Below are 13,634 nucleotides of genomic sequence, written 5' to 3'. Positions count from 1 at the left end.
TGCTTTCCCAGGAGAAGTCTGATTAGTTTTAGCTCATGGGTTGTCACTTCTGGAGGAGTGAGTATCCTGCCCGCCTCGCTGGTCTTTTGATCTCAAAGCCTGAATCCCGTGGAGCGGAGCAGAGAGTTCCCCTCCTTGGCTCCCTCAGTGCCCCCCCCCCCCCCCCCCCCCCCCCCCCCCGAACAGGCTTCGCAGATCTCCCTTCAGCTCCATCAGCTTCCCACCGGCTGGTACATCTTGAGAGCATTTGTTACCACAAACTCATGTTTCCTTCCCCCCTTTCTTTTTATTTACTTGAGCGCGCCATGCAGAGTTACATCCCCAGTTACCACGAGAGTTTGCAGCAGTGTTTGTTTCTGCAGCTATTCCGCTGAGCGGGGGAAAAACCCATCAGTCAGGTGTGTGTGTTTTTAGACAGCCGCTCTCCTTGTTTGTCCCCTGACCTGGGAAGGGGGCTTCACACTTTGGAAAGCACCCGGGGAGAGTTTGGGTTCTGTGAGGGGTCCAGCGCCGATCAGCAGTGGGTCCGAGCCCACAGCGGTTCTTTGGTGTGTCTGAGCACCACCAGCTGTGGTTATGCCCATACGAAGATCTCATTTCAGTTGAAAGAAGGAGATTATTATTTCAGAGATGATTGCTGTTCCAGAAACAACCCAAATCTGTGGTCGCAGCGGCGGGTGTTCAGTGCTTGCTGGGTGAGGCCTGCCTGCCGAGTCCCTGCCTGGGCGGGGGGAGAGCCAAGAGCTGTCTGAGGACCCCGACTTCTGAGTACGAGGGGAGTTAACGATGGTGCAATTAATGCGGATCTGTTGGTGGGGTAGATAACCATTTCACAATGTGCTTAGAGGAGCTCCTGGTCAGCCTTCGGGGTGGAGTGGAGAATCAGGGATGGGTGAGTGATGTAGTGGGATGAAGAAGATGGATTTCACCTGTACTCTGTGCCGGATGGGAGGCTGAAGGTGGTTCTTCTGCATCAGAGGTTTGCGGGCTGCACTTTGGCTGCCCACGCGTGGTACAAACTGCCCCATCCAAAGGAGAGATTGAAGTATTTGAGACTTACTTTTAATTTTTAGTACCCCGACCACCTGTAAGGATGGGATCTCTCTGCCTATGAAAAGTCTTGGGGTTTCTTTTCCTCCACTGTGGTTTCTTTGGGCTCTTATCTGTGTTGTCCAGGTTGTTTTTAATAGAAATCACAGGTGCCCTTAGGTGGTTTTAACCTTTGTGTTCCTACAAGGCATCTCTCTGCGCTGCTCCCCTTGACTGGCTCCGGCTGTCGCACAGTCTCCCGTGGCTGAAGAGACGGTTTCTCTGCGCGGCTCCTTTTGTCCTGCGCGCAGATAAGTGCCTGTGAAGCACCTCAGCTCTTGTACCAGAAAACAAAGGGGATCCCTTTGCTTTTCAGAGAGGCATATCTCTCCCATCTCTTCTCAAGAGAAATGCCTTCAGAAATCCCTTTCCAGCTCTGGACTGACTCTGTTGTATGTACAAGGGTGTTTTAAACGCAAGCGGCAAGGTAGCTCGACTCCAGGTTAACGGCATTTCTGCTTCTCGCTTTTTATTTGTGCTTATTTGGCCTGATCCTTTCAGAGATTTATTTGCCGGGTCTAAGGATTAATTCCAGTTATTTTCCAGGCCTTTGGATGCTCTGGGGCACACAGCCTGATTTCATTCAGCATGTTCAGCTTGGTTAAACTACTCTTTATCGAGTTTATTTAAACTTTCAGGCGCAAGCCAGAGGAAGGTGAGCACTTTTGATAGCATTAACGCCATAACAGAATAACAAATTTGACTTGCTCAAGGCCTGGGGGCTGTCCAGCCCCCTCGTTCTCCTTGAGAGAAGATAACGACTGCTCAGAGAGGTGATCTTGCGAGCTCTGCAGCAATGGTTAACGAGGCAGCCTGGAGCGAGACGAGCATCTCGTCGTGTCGGCGTGCCAGCGTGCGTGATCTTAACCCCGTGGTAAGTGGGAGCCCAAAGCTGCTGTGGGGTACGAGCATGCCCTGGCTGTGGTAAAACTGCCTGGTAGTTTTACTGATGGGTACGGGGATGATATTAAGCTGCTTCTTAGCAACTTCTCCCTGCAGGTACGACGTTGTCCGATCCCTGTGCCTAAATGAAAGCTTGTGATAAAAGTATTGTGTGTAATTGAGGGTGTAAAGCTGCAGGTAGCTGATGGCTGAGGTCTTGTTTAATGTAATTTTTTCATAAAGAAGATAACAGAAGCTTCGGCTGCTTCTTTATGAGACAGGGTGGGGGAATTATGCTTAACAAGCAGTGCTAGCTCCGTGCCCGTCACTGGCGTTGTGTGCTCGGCGTGGCGTGGTGCTGCAGGATTAGCGCTGCCTGTGGCAAAGCGGAGTTTAAAAGCAGGAAACTATTCATGCACGTGTCGTGGAGTATGGTAAGAGGATTTGGGACATGCCAGTCAGAAGTTTTTTGCTCATTGATGGTCACAGGACATGCGCTGGAGCAAGTCCCTGGAAGGTACGTTGGAAAGTAAAGGTCTTTCTGCTTCTTTTTTTTTTTTTTTTTTGTGCAGAGAGACTGAACTTAGATGTTTAAGTAGCTGCATTCCTCTGTACTCATGAAGGCAAACAAATTGCAGCCTTAGCTGTAGTAGGAACCAGCTGGCTTGCTTTCAGGTTGGAAGGCCATTCCTGAAATTAAGGCCTTTCCTCCTAATGCAACTCATTAGCCGTTGCAGCAGGCACTGTTGAAGATGCAAGTACTCTTATACCTCTGTTTTTTTACATTTATGGATATAGAGAGTTTATGAGGGTATAATATGGAGGTTATTCTGCCACCCTCTGTCCTTAGAGCTCTGTGTCGTCCCTCCCCTGGCAGAGGAGGGAGCTGAGGTGGCAGCAGTGAGCGAGCGTCCTGCCCGTAGCTGCAGTGAGTGGCAGGGGCAGAAGCCTGCTCGTGGGACGTGCACGTTGGGCTGTAGCTTTTAGGGGAAGATTGAAAACCAAAACTCCTTTGCCATCTTTCTGCACCCTTCATCCCTTCTCTCTCTTTAACAACGTGTTCCTGAGATGTGGTGTGCAAGGCATCAGCTTTACTGAAGGCACGACCTCAGCGCTGAGCTTCAAGTGTGGATTTTGTGTCCAGTGGTTGACATAAAAATGTAAAAGCAGAGAGTGTGGTGGGTTTTGGTGCCTGACTTCTCTGGGTGGGTGTACTGGTTTCAGCTGGGATAGAGTTCATGTTCTTCCTAGTAGCTGGTATAGTGTTATGTTTTGGATTTAGTATGAGAAGAATGTTGATAACGCACTGATGTTTTCAGTTGTTGCTGAGTAGTGTTTAAACTAAGTCAAGGATTTTTCAGCTTCTCCTGCCCAGCCAGCAAGAAGGCTGGAGGGGCACAAGAAGTTGGGAGGGGACACAGCCAGGACAGCTGACCCAAACTGGCCAAAGGGATATTCCATACCATGTGACATCATGGCCAGTATATAAACTGGGGGGAGTTGGCCTGGGGGGGATCACTGCTCAGGAACTAACTGGGCATTGGTCAGCGAGTGGTGAGCAACTGCATTGTGCATCACTTGTTTTGTATATTCCAATCCTTTTATCATTATTTTCATTTTATTGTTGTTGTTATTATCATTATTAGTTTCTTCCTTTCTGTTCTACTAAACTTCCTTATCTCAACCCATGATTTTTACTTTTTTTTTTTCCCCAGTTCTCTCCCCCATCCCACTGGGTGGGGGGAAAGTGAGCGAGCAGCTGTGTAGTGCTTAGTTGCTGGCTGGGGTTAAACCAAAACAGTGGCTCAATAAGGAAAATAACTGATTCTTCACTTCAACTATTTGCTGACTGTCGACAGTGACGAGCCAAAGGCTTGGAGTGTCACCTACTGATCCTCAAAGCAGTGGCTGCACTGACCAAGTGCTCGCTTATCATTAATATTTTGTAAACAAGGCCTTCTTGTATCTCGAGCCGGATCAGGTCACTTGGATTTAATAACCTGAAGGTCCTTTCTTTGGACTCTCTTCTGTTGACAAACCATCTCTGTGCAAATGACACCCATCATTGAATATTTCTTACATATTCGTTATCAGCCAGGGTAGTGGTTGATTAGAAACACTTGAGCAGTTTGTGCCTGTTGGATATTTGAGCAGTTTGGTCTCAGTTGGTTACTTAAGTTTGCTGCTGCTTGGATGGGCTGTCGGGATCGGGTTGCTGCTATTTTTTGCATTTCTGGAGTCATGATGTTGTCTTAAGATCTCACTGTTTGGCAGGATGGTCATCACACGCTAGAGCCATCGTGGGGACGAGAAGCTAAAGCTTAAATATTAGTTTGCGTGTGCCTGAATCACTCCATGGCGTTGACAGGGCGCTGCTGAGCGGTGTTGGTAAGGTCGCTGGTAGTGATCAGCTTGGGTGGCTCAGATTTGTCCATCTGCTCCCCCTGCAGCATTGTTTCTTGCCTTTTAATGGCTAATTATTTCAGGGGAACGAGGCATGCTGTAATGGAATATCTTGAAGAGCAGTTGTGAGCTTGCCTCTGTCTTGTACGGCACTGAAGAGGTTGGCTGTAGGTACAAGTTTACCTAAATCACAGAATTCGAGGATTGTTCAACCAACGAACCTACTCTGTATGTTTGGAGCTGCATAAAGGCAATTCCAGACTAGTTGGAGTTTCTTTAATGCGGAAGAGTTGTACCAAATGTAGGGACTAAACTTGTTACAGATGTGCTCGGCTTTCTGATCCTGATTTCTTAAGTGTTTCTTCATTAGCTTGTCTCTGGAGCAGAGCATTTGTAAAATATGTGGCGCAGATAAGCAGCTGCAAGCTGGTGCGTTGGGTTTTTTCGGTGTGGATTAAGTGTAGGTTGGTTTGTGATTTAATGTTGATTCATAAAGTGCTTTCTAGGAGGCGGAAATTATCTGTGGCTCGTAGCCAGACAGGGTTCATTTAAGTGACTAATTCTGATATGGATTTCCTTTGATCTGTCCCTAAAGTTAATTTAATGATAATATTGGGTAGAAGTATAACCCCTAATTAAATTTAAAAAAAAATAATCAAAACACCTTTTACCAATTGAAGCATGATGGAAATAATTTTGGAATCCTTTCCCAAACCATTTTAAGGGAAATAAAATCTCACTGCCCTTGCACCCCGTGATCAGTGCTGCGTGTGTGGAGAGGAGCCCACAAAATGCATGAGAAACAGATCGTCTCTGCGAGGAGAACCTGGGAAGCAAACAAAGGAAGGCGCTTGCTGGCTTTCCTCTTGTTTACAAACACTGTTTAAAGCTTTTTCATTTTAGGGTGGTGAGAAGAGAAGCCAATGTAAAATCCCCACATCGCCTGCAGCCAAGTTGTCGAGGGAACCTTTGGGTGCCAGTCGGCCACAGCATCTGATGTGGCCAGCTCTTACTGTCCCCTCCTGAGTTCCTCTAAGGTGTAAAAGCAGATGTTAGGGATTTGTTTTAGCGTCTCGGACAGCCTAAATTTGTTTGGTGTTGTCACGTCGCTCTTCCTTTGTACGTGATCGTGTCTTGGTGCTGCCTGTCGCTTTGAGGCTGGCGTGGGTTGAGGTTGTCCAACCAATGGGGACCCTTCATCCCAAACCAAAGAGCTGCGTGCCAAAATCTGTGTGTGGTCCTGGCAGTCCTGCACCGCTTTGCCCGCCTCCGCGCTCCCTCCTGCTGCCGTGTGGCACGGGCACGGTCCAGGAGATGTGGTTGAGCTGCTCACAGGCCACGTGGCTTGAGAGCATCAGGCGCATCACTCTTCTAAATGCCAGACAAACTTTCCCCCTTCCCTGCATGAAATAGCATCGCAGGATCTCGGGAAGGGTCACCCTTGAGGGTCTCCAGTCCACCCGGCTGCTCAGAGCAGGCTTCAAGCTTAGATCTGGTCCCATGCCAATGATGGTGTGGCCATTGCTCAAACCATCCTGGTCAACAAGGCTTTAGCCTGACCCAAAATTCATGATTCACATTACCAGCAAACCAGTATAAATGAGAAATCCCCAGACTCAGAAGAATGCTTGTCGCTGGTTACCCTGTAACTAAGTACCCAAGGATGGGGTTATGGGCCTTGATCTGATGGGGTTTTTTTATCTATTGGGGCACTTGGCTGGTTGTATTGGGCGATCACGCATGAGTGGCTGCTGCTGCGGGACGTCTGGAAGTCCATTTTGGCACATCCGAAGGAAGCACGGGTTTAAAAGTGTCATTCCAGAGGTGAGCTGCTCATTTAGGGAGTATTGCTTGCAGCGTAGCCACCCTTGCCAGAGCTGGAGATAACCTTGCCTCCTGTAGGCTGCTGAGCCCTTGATGGATTTTTGAGAGGTGATGGCACCTTGACAGGGCTTCAGAAGAGAATCTGTGTGCCAGCACGCTGAGAGGAGACCTTAATGATCCTCCGTAGAAGAGACTGTGTTCATTGCCCAGTCACTGAGATGCTCCAGACTGCAGGGTTGTGTTCGGCCCAAGTCCTCTACTGATGGTAGTCCTGGGTTTTTGAAGCATTCAACGCTACGTGTCATGAAATTGGCCCACATCTGGCCAAAAGCAATGGGTAGAAAAGGCTGCGGAAGAGAGAATGATGTGTCTCCTGGACTATTGGTGGAGAAGACAAGTTTCCCGACCAACCAAGTAGCCTCCTATGATAAGATGGCCAGCGTGGTGGATGGGGAGAGCAGTGGATGTCCTGTTCCTTGATTTTTAACAAGGCTTTCAACATGGTGTCCTGCAGTGTTCGTGTAACCAAGCTGGAGGGAGATGGACCTGGTGCTTGGGAAGCTCTCCCAATCACAGGGCTCAAACAGTAGTGGTCATTGACCTGAAGTCCAGCTGGTGGCCGGTTATGAGTGGCATTCCTCAGGGGTCAATAGTAGTGTGGATACTGCTGAACGTCTGCATTAATCACCTGGATGATAGGACAGATGCACCCTCAGCAAGTTCATGGATGATGCCGAGTTGGAGGAGTGGTTGATACTCTGGAGGCAGGGCTGCTTTTCCAAGGGACCTCGGTGGGTGGAGGAACAGGCTCATGGGGACCTCAGACAGTTCAGCAAAAGCCAATTCAAAGTCCTTTCCTCAGGATGCGAAAACCCCATGCAGCGGGTCAGCCTTGGGATGACTGGCTGGAAAGCAGTGTTGTGGTTTGGGGTTTAGGAGACCAAGTTGCCCCTGGGCTGCATTAGGATGGATAAACCCTGGAACAAAGACCAGTGTTGAGGAGGTCTCCGTCCTTGGAGACATTCACAAGGGCCCTGAACAGGCTCGACTTAAGTTGCTTCTGCTTTGAGCAGAGGGTTTGACCAGACACCTGCAGGTCTGCTGCTTCCAACCTTAGTTATTCTGTGATTCTGAGTTTTAGGTTTTTCTGCAGTCTTATCAATGTCTTCCTTGCTACGATGTAAATCTTCCATGGTAAAGATTGACTATGGTAGCAGTTGAATCCTTTGAAGGAAGGGGCATGAGATTATAATTTGGAGAAAAAAATGCGAGTTAAACGTGTTGGTGGAAGTTCAGAAGGAAATGCTGCCCCTGTGGCACGGTTTTACCAAAAGGCCCACCACATACTTTCCTTTTGAGCTGGAAGCTCTTGATTCTCGTAGCACCTACAATTCTTAATTCATCTTTGTGCTGTTTTGGTATCCGTCTCAGGCTGGCATTGAATAGGCCCATTCCTTCCTTCAATTTCGTGTGTGGAAAAGGAGAGGAATTTCAGGGATTTTTGCTGGACTCTGTCACCAACCCTGGCCTCGTGGTGAAACGACGTCTCCAGCACACAAGCTGCCATCTGTTTTCTCAATAACAGACATAAGTCTGGCTGGCAGGCTCTCCGCTGGAAGATGCCTACCTTTACTGGCCCTCTTGAGTCATCTTCAAAGTCTTGTTGAGCAGAAGACTTGACTTTGAATGTGCTGTCTTTGCCTAAAGCTTGCTTGAGCTCAATGTGGTGATGTCCATTAGAATCATCCTTCAAAAGCCTGTACGAGACCCTGGGGAGAGGCCGCTCAATAGCTGAGAGGGTTTGCCAACTGTCTTGGCTTGGGAATTATGACCTTGGGCGTATCATACTTCGGAGGTACCACTTGACTGAAGAATGGAAACAGCTCTTTGTCAGAAGGCCGGGGTGTCAGAGAAACACTTTGTGGCTGCCTTTCAAGCGTGAAGCCTCCCCCTTTTTCACAGCTTTATGGCTCAAGCCAGTCTTTGTCTAAAAGGCTCCGTAAAATTTAGGGCTGTGTTAGAAGCTCCTCTGGCTGGTGCTTCAGCTTCTGCATAGCTGGAAGATTTGTTCTGCGAGTAACTCTTTGCTAGCTGGGATTGAACAGGCTGCATGCTCCTTTTTCCCAAGTCGGCTTCTCCAGAAGGACTTACTTGTCATTGAAGGTTTCTGGCTGGAATGAGCAGAGTCGAGCTGTTAGGAACTCTCTCCAACATTGGCGCCCAATGTGGTGCAGCACTGAATCCCTCTTTCTTACTCGTGGTCTCTTGCTCCATACTAGGAGATTAAATTCTGGTGGAACTTGCTTGTTTCTGGTGCCTATCTAGTTCTAAACTGGTTTTGGAGCTTAGGGAGCAGCTAGGGCCTCCACAGCTGCTTAGAGCCATCTGCATGTCCTTTGGTTAGATATGCATAGCCAAACTCCATTAATTTTCTTAAATTCACATCTCGAGTCTATTGGTGCCTCATGTTCTGCACCGAAGGGACACAGCGAGTACTTCTGTGGGATGCTCCTCTGTCTTCAGACTCGAGACTGGTCAAAACCCAAGCGCAGATTTTCAGGGGCGCTTCCTACCACGCTCCATCAAACGACGGCAGCTCTCGAGATGACCGGGCAATTCTTTGTCTCTTTGTCCAGTCCTCATCCTTCAGAATACGTGGTGCCCATTTCACTGCCCTCTTTCCATCTCCACTGTCTCCAGGGTCTCATCAGCTGAACCGATGTCACTTCTGGTGGTTGGTGGGCCTGGCGGAGTAGATGGTGGGAATCGGCCGCGTCCCTCAGGAGCTGTAACGTTAGCTGGCATAAGCTCATTCTCTTACGGATGGTCACTTTATAGTACTGGGACCAGAAGGTGGTGTGGTGCCAGCAAGAGGTCCTTCTACGTGGGCTGGAGAACAGCTGAGGTGTCCACTGGGAAGGCAACGGTCCCTTTTCTCCTGGAGGTTTCTGGTGTGGATGTGCCATGGTTTGGCCTACGACTGGAGCTGGGGAGGCAGTTCTGTGCCAAGGCTGGTAGACGTGTCCTCCTACCTAAAATTCTCCCTCTTGGGCAGTGCATCTTCTTCTGAGTAGAAGAGGCAATGTTACTTAGCTCTGAGAGTCGCTTATGGTTTCCAGCCTCCCATTTGAGGTCCTTTTTGAATTTCCTTCTAGCTGCAAACTGCCCAGCTCTTCTCTCCAGGAGTGATGCGTTTTGCCAGCTCCGTTTCCACCCGACTCCGGGGCTGAGGCTATTTGCATCGAGGTTCTTGCATCAAGGCTGCGTTTGTGTAAGAGCTTGGATGACATCATCGTGAGTGCTGAAGAGCAGCCTTAACGTGGTGGCATGTGGCTGCTTTTATGGATAAGCTTTGTGAGGGTGGGGCTGGGAGGCTTGGTGTAGGTGTGGGTGGTTGGTGGGCACGGGGTATTCATTCTGCTCAATTGCATTTTTCTTTCCCCTCCCTTGGAAGAAGGTTTTTACTTATTTAAAGCTTGCTATTCTGATGCTTTGTTCATCAGTCTTAATGCTTCTGTAGCAGGCTCCTGTCCTCCAGCTGATGATCTCTGCCCTCTGGATGCCACCAGCATGGTGAAACTTGTTAGGCTTCAATCCTCTTCCCGTGCAGAAAAGTGAGGGAACTGCAGAAAATGAACAGTGAAATGATGAAAAATACTTTTTTTTTTTTTTTTTGCAAATGTTTTCACTTTTAATTTTCTGAGGTTCTAATGCTACAAGTCGTCTCTAAATGAATGCCTTCTCATCTACCCGTTTGTTAAAATTGAAAGAAATACTGCTTTTTTTTGTGGGGAGGGTTTTTTCTTTGTGTGAAGACGGTCCCTAGGCTCGCCTTGTTTACATCTTTGTCTCTTGTTGTTACAGCCGTGTAAACACCCAACTCATATTTCATCCCAGTATTAAATGTCAAGCTGCAAATGCTCTGTGCTTTAGCGTGAGGTTTCGGTTTTTATCTGCCTCTAGAAGCCGGGGGCATCAAGACAAATCCCTTTGGGTGGTGAACTTCAGAGCTCAACGACGAGGGCTTGAGCTGTCTTCCTGGTTTATGCTCATTCTTTTATTGCTCAATTTTTACATCAAAAGTAAATTTTGAACCCCAGTATGAAGTTAGGTAGATGGTAAAAGAAAATTTTATTCATGTGAGCAAGGCTGTGTGCAGATAGATCCTAAGGGACTGGAGGAAGCCAAACTTTAAGCCCGTAGACTCCTACATACGGATGGGAACGGCAGCTCATGATTTGTTTATAACATTGCAACGGCTCTCGGCTCCTTCCTCCCTGGGAGCTTCAGTACGTCTCTGCGAGAGCACTTTTGCTTCTGGCAGTAAACCAGCCTCAATTTTACGTGAAAATCCTTTCACAAAGTGATGGCAACATCATATCTGAGCTATTTGTAATATGATTGGTGTTAGCCCCCAAGTACAGCAGTCTACAGGCAAACGCCTTTGCTCTAGAAGGATCTACGTGGTAGGATGTAGGGGAGATTATACAAGAAAAATGAAAAATAGTTTGGGTTGGAAAGTGAAGATTGTTTTAGTTTGAACTGATGGCTGATAAGGTCATCAGGGGTGTCACCCTCTGTGTGGTTAGAGAAGGGGATGTTGGCACCCAGGCTGGGTTAGTTCACCTTCATGGATCTCTCTGGAAATCCAGCTGGAGCTGAGTCTGTTTGTAGGTGAAAATGAGGAATGAGCCTTTATTTTCAAAACTTTGAAGACAGGCTGTATCGTATGCTTGCAAAATAGACTTTTCTGCCCCATAGTACTCACATGTTCTCAGTAGGAAGGCAATTTTTATTTAAAACCCCCCAAAATCCACGAGACTCAAGATGGTTTGCCAAGATCCTTGCACAATCTGATGGTGATGGTATGTTGTCTTCCTTCCCACAGGCGCTTGTTATCTGGAGGATGCTCTTAACTCGCTTTTTTTAGCGATCTGGTGGTCAACGCTAGAATCTAAAATCATTATTTTCTAACATTTTGGAAATACTTTGTTGTCACGTGCCCAGAAAAAATTCCCCAAATAACGTTAATCTCCTGAAGTACTCAGCTGCATTCTGGTCGTTGGCGAGATCTGTTCTTTGCAGTGAGATACAGACTGGGTATTTGACAGCTGCAGCCAAAGACTAAGAATTCTTTATTTATTTCCCAACCTGACATTTCTTTAAGGTCTTCCTTACCTGCTCTGCTGCCGTATACATCTATTCTTGCTAAATACTGCTTCAGGGTTTTGTTTTTTTCCTACATATTGATTGGCAGTCCAGGTAATCATTGTTGGAGCTGTTTGAGGGCGTGTGAGCCAACTTCTTTCAGCTCTTGAAGGGTTTATGTAATTTCTGACTATGCTGCAGTGAATTTTGGGCATACAAATAGCTTCTTTTAGTACTGTCAGTCATTAGTCATCACGAAACCATTAATAATTTTGCCGTCTTTGTTGAATCAGCGACTTCCAGACAGTTAGATTATCGGTTATATAGCAGCTCTCTGGCTTTGATTTTTGCATGCTTTTTGGTAGGATCTCCTTACACGCTTACTGTTGAGCACCCATTTCTGCTGCTGTGTCTGTAATTGAACAATTCTAAATGCTGTGGAAAATATGTGCTCATTAATACAGTTGAGAAAGTTTTTAATATGAGTTGCAGAGGGTCTGGTGTGATTCTAGCTATTGTAGTTATTTAGTTTCTTAAGAAGGGCTTTTTATTTATTACGAGCTAGGGAATTACCTGATGGATATAAATAAATCAGTAGGGACGTTTCTGTCAGAAATAGGTCCAAATTTTTCTTACTACCTGTTTTGAAGTTTTTACAGGCAAGTTATGTGCCAGTAATAGCTAGAGTTATTGGAAAAAGCTTATTTAACAGCCCGTGGTCACAGAGGCAGCTGGAAAGAAAGCATCAAAGCCTGGTTAACAGCGAAGGAGCTTGTCTGAAAGGAGGCAGCTCCAGAAAGACTCTGTCCTCGACCGTCACGAGCCGTGGCTTCAAAGCCTGGTGAGCACCTGTTGAAGCAAGCCTGTCCGTCCGTGTGTCCGTGGGCAGTCTCCTCCGTCCACCCTCCAGCCTTTTGCTGCAGTAAAGTTCAAAGGTAAAAGCGATTCACGGCAGCAGCACCAGCCCGAGGTTGGGAACGAGGACTAGCAGCCAACCTCACGCATGGTCGGGACATGATGAGGACCAGCGTTTACAGTGAGGTTACGGTCCCGCGGAGAAAACGTGCTGTGTCCTGTTGAAAGCTGTGAAGAGTGAAGCTCTCCTGCTCCCCTCTGGATGTGGCAGCAGATTGTGGCAGGGATTGATTTGCCTGTCACTCAGGTTGAGCATAAAGGCGATTACTGCGCTTCTTTTGGGGCTCTTTCCGTTGTATTTGGATGCAGTTGTTTGCTTGAATTTTGCTGAGTTGAGCTAAAAGGTCTTAAAGGTCTTTTCCAACCTGAACGATTCTATGATTCTAAAAGGAGGAGGGGAGAGGAGAGGGGAGAACACCAGAGCTCTGAGCATCTCGGCGTGGTCTGAGGGTCCCTGATATACGTTAGTCTCATGTCTGGGGAATTTTGGGGTTGTCAGCTCAGGTACTACGTTATGGGCGAAAATGGCCGTAGAAATATCTTCCAGTGAAATTTCAGGGAGTAGATTCAGGAGCTGAGCCTTTTGCTAATATTGACTATAAAGAAATCAGAATTTTACTTTGCCGTGAGCAAAAAAGACTGTTTTTCGCTGGGAATAAGACTGGATTGTGCTGACCTTGACCCAAAGTCTTGAACAACCTGGCAAACTGCTCGTGGCCTTGTCTCTTCCCCCTGCATGACGCTGCAGACCCCTGGGCACGTGTCCGACCGGGGACTCGGGACGTCTGGTTTCTCGAGTGTCGGCTGGTGATGTGTTGGAGACCGCCGCTGTTTCTGGGCACCCACCTTCCTGCAAGGGGTAGATAAGTTTTGAAAGGTGATTATTTTTTCTTTCAAGATGAATTCGTTCAGGCTCTGAATAGCAGAAGATTGACGGGGAGCAAGGAATCACAAGGAAGTTTCTCAAGCGTATTAAAAGCAAAATTTGAATGCTGGTGTTGCTCTCTGGACAGGGATGGTGGGATGTGTGCTCCTGTGCGAGGGAGGAACAGAAGTGCCAAATTAATTTTACATTTGGGAAAATCCAGGCAATAAAGTCACATAATGCAATTCTATCCGGTGTAATACTGAAGGTGTGAAAGAAGCTGAAGTTGGAGGTGTTTTAATTACAGAAGCCAATAAGCTGGGATACGGGAGAGCTCGCTGAACCACTGAATTGGGATTTATTGGCGTAACCACTGCACCTGTTACTTCTTTTTGGCTGTGTGGTCTGTACCCTTTTTGCCGATGCAGGATCGAATTCTCGATAACGGATGTGGCTCTTTACTCAGAAGACGTTAAATGCAGCTGGAAGACAAGGCTAGACAGACTGC

General features: G+C 47.4%; 1 protein-coding gene across 2 annotated transcripts in view; it reads left to right on the top strand.

The window, feature by feature from the left end:
- TNPO3 (transportin 3) overlaps nucleotides 1-13,634 on the top strand; it is a 42,778-nt gene that overhangs the window by 1,065 nt on the left and 28,079 nt on the right. The window lies entirely within an intron of this gene.

Source organism: Aquila chrysaetos, chromosome 5, assembly GCF_900496995.4.
Source record: "Aquila chrysaetos chrysaetos chromosome 5, bAquChr1.4, whole genome shotgun sequence".
In the NCBI taxonomy this organism is placed as follows: Eukaryota; Metazoa; Chordata; class Aves; order Accipitriformes; family Accipitridae; genus Aquila; species Aquila chrysaetos.
This window is presented reverse-complemented; position numbering and strand designations above follow the sequence as displayed.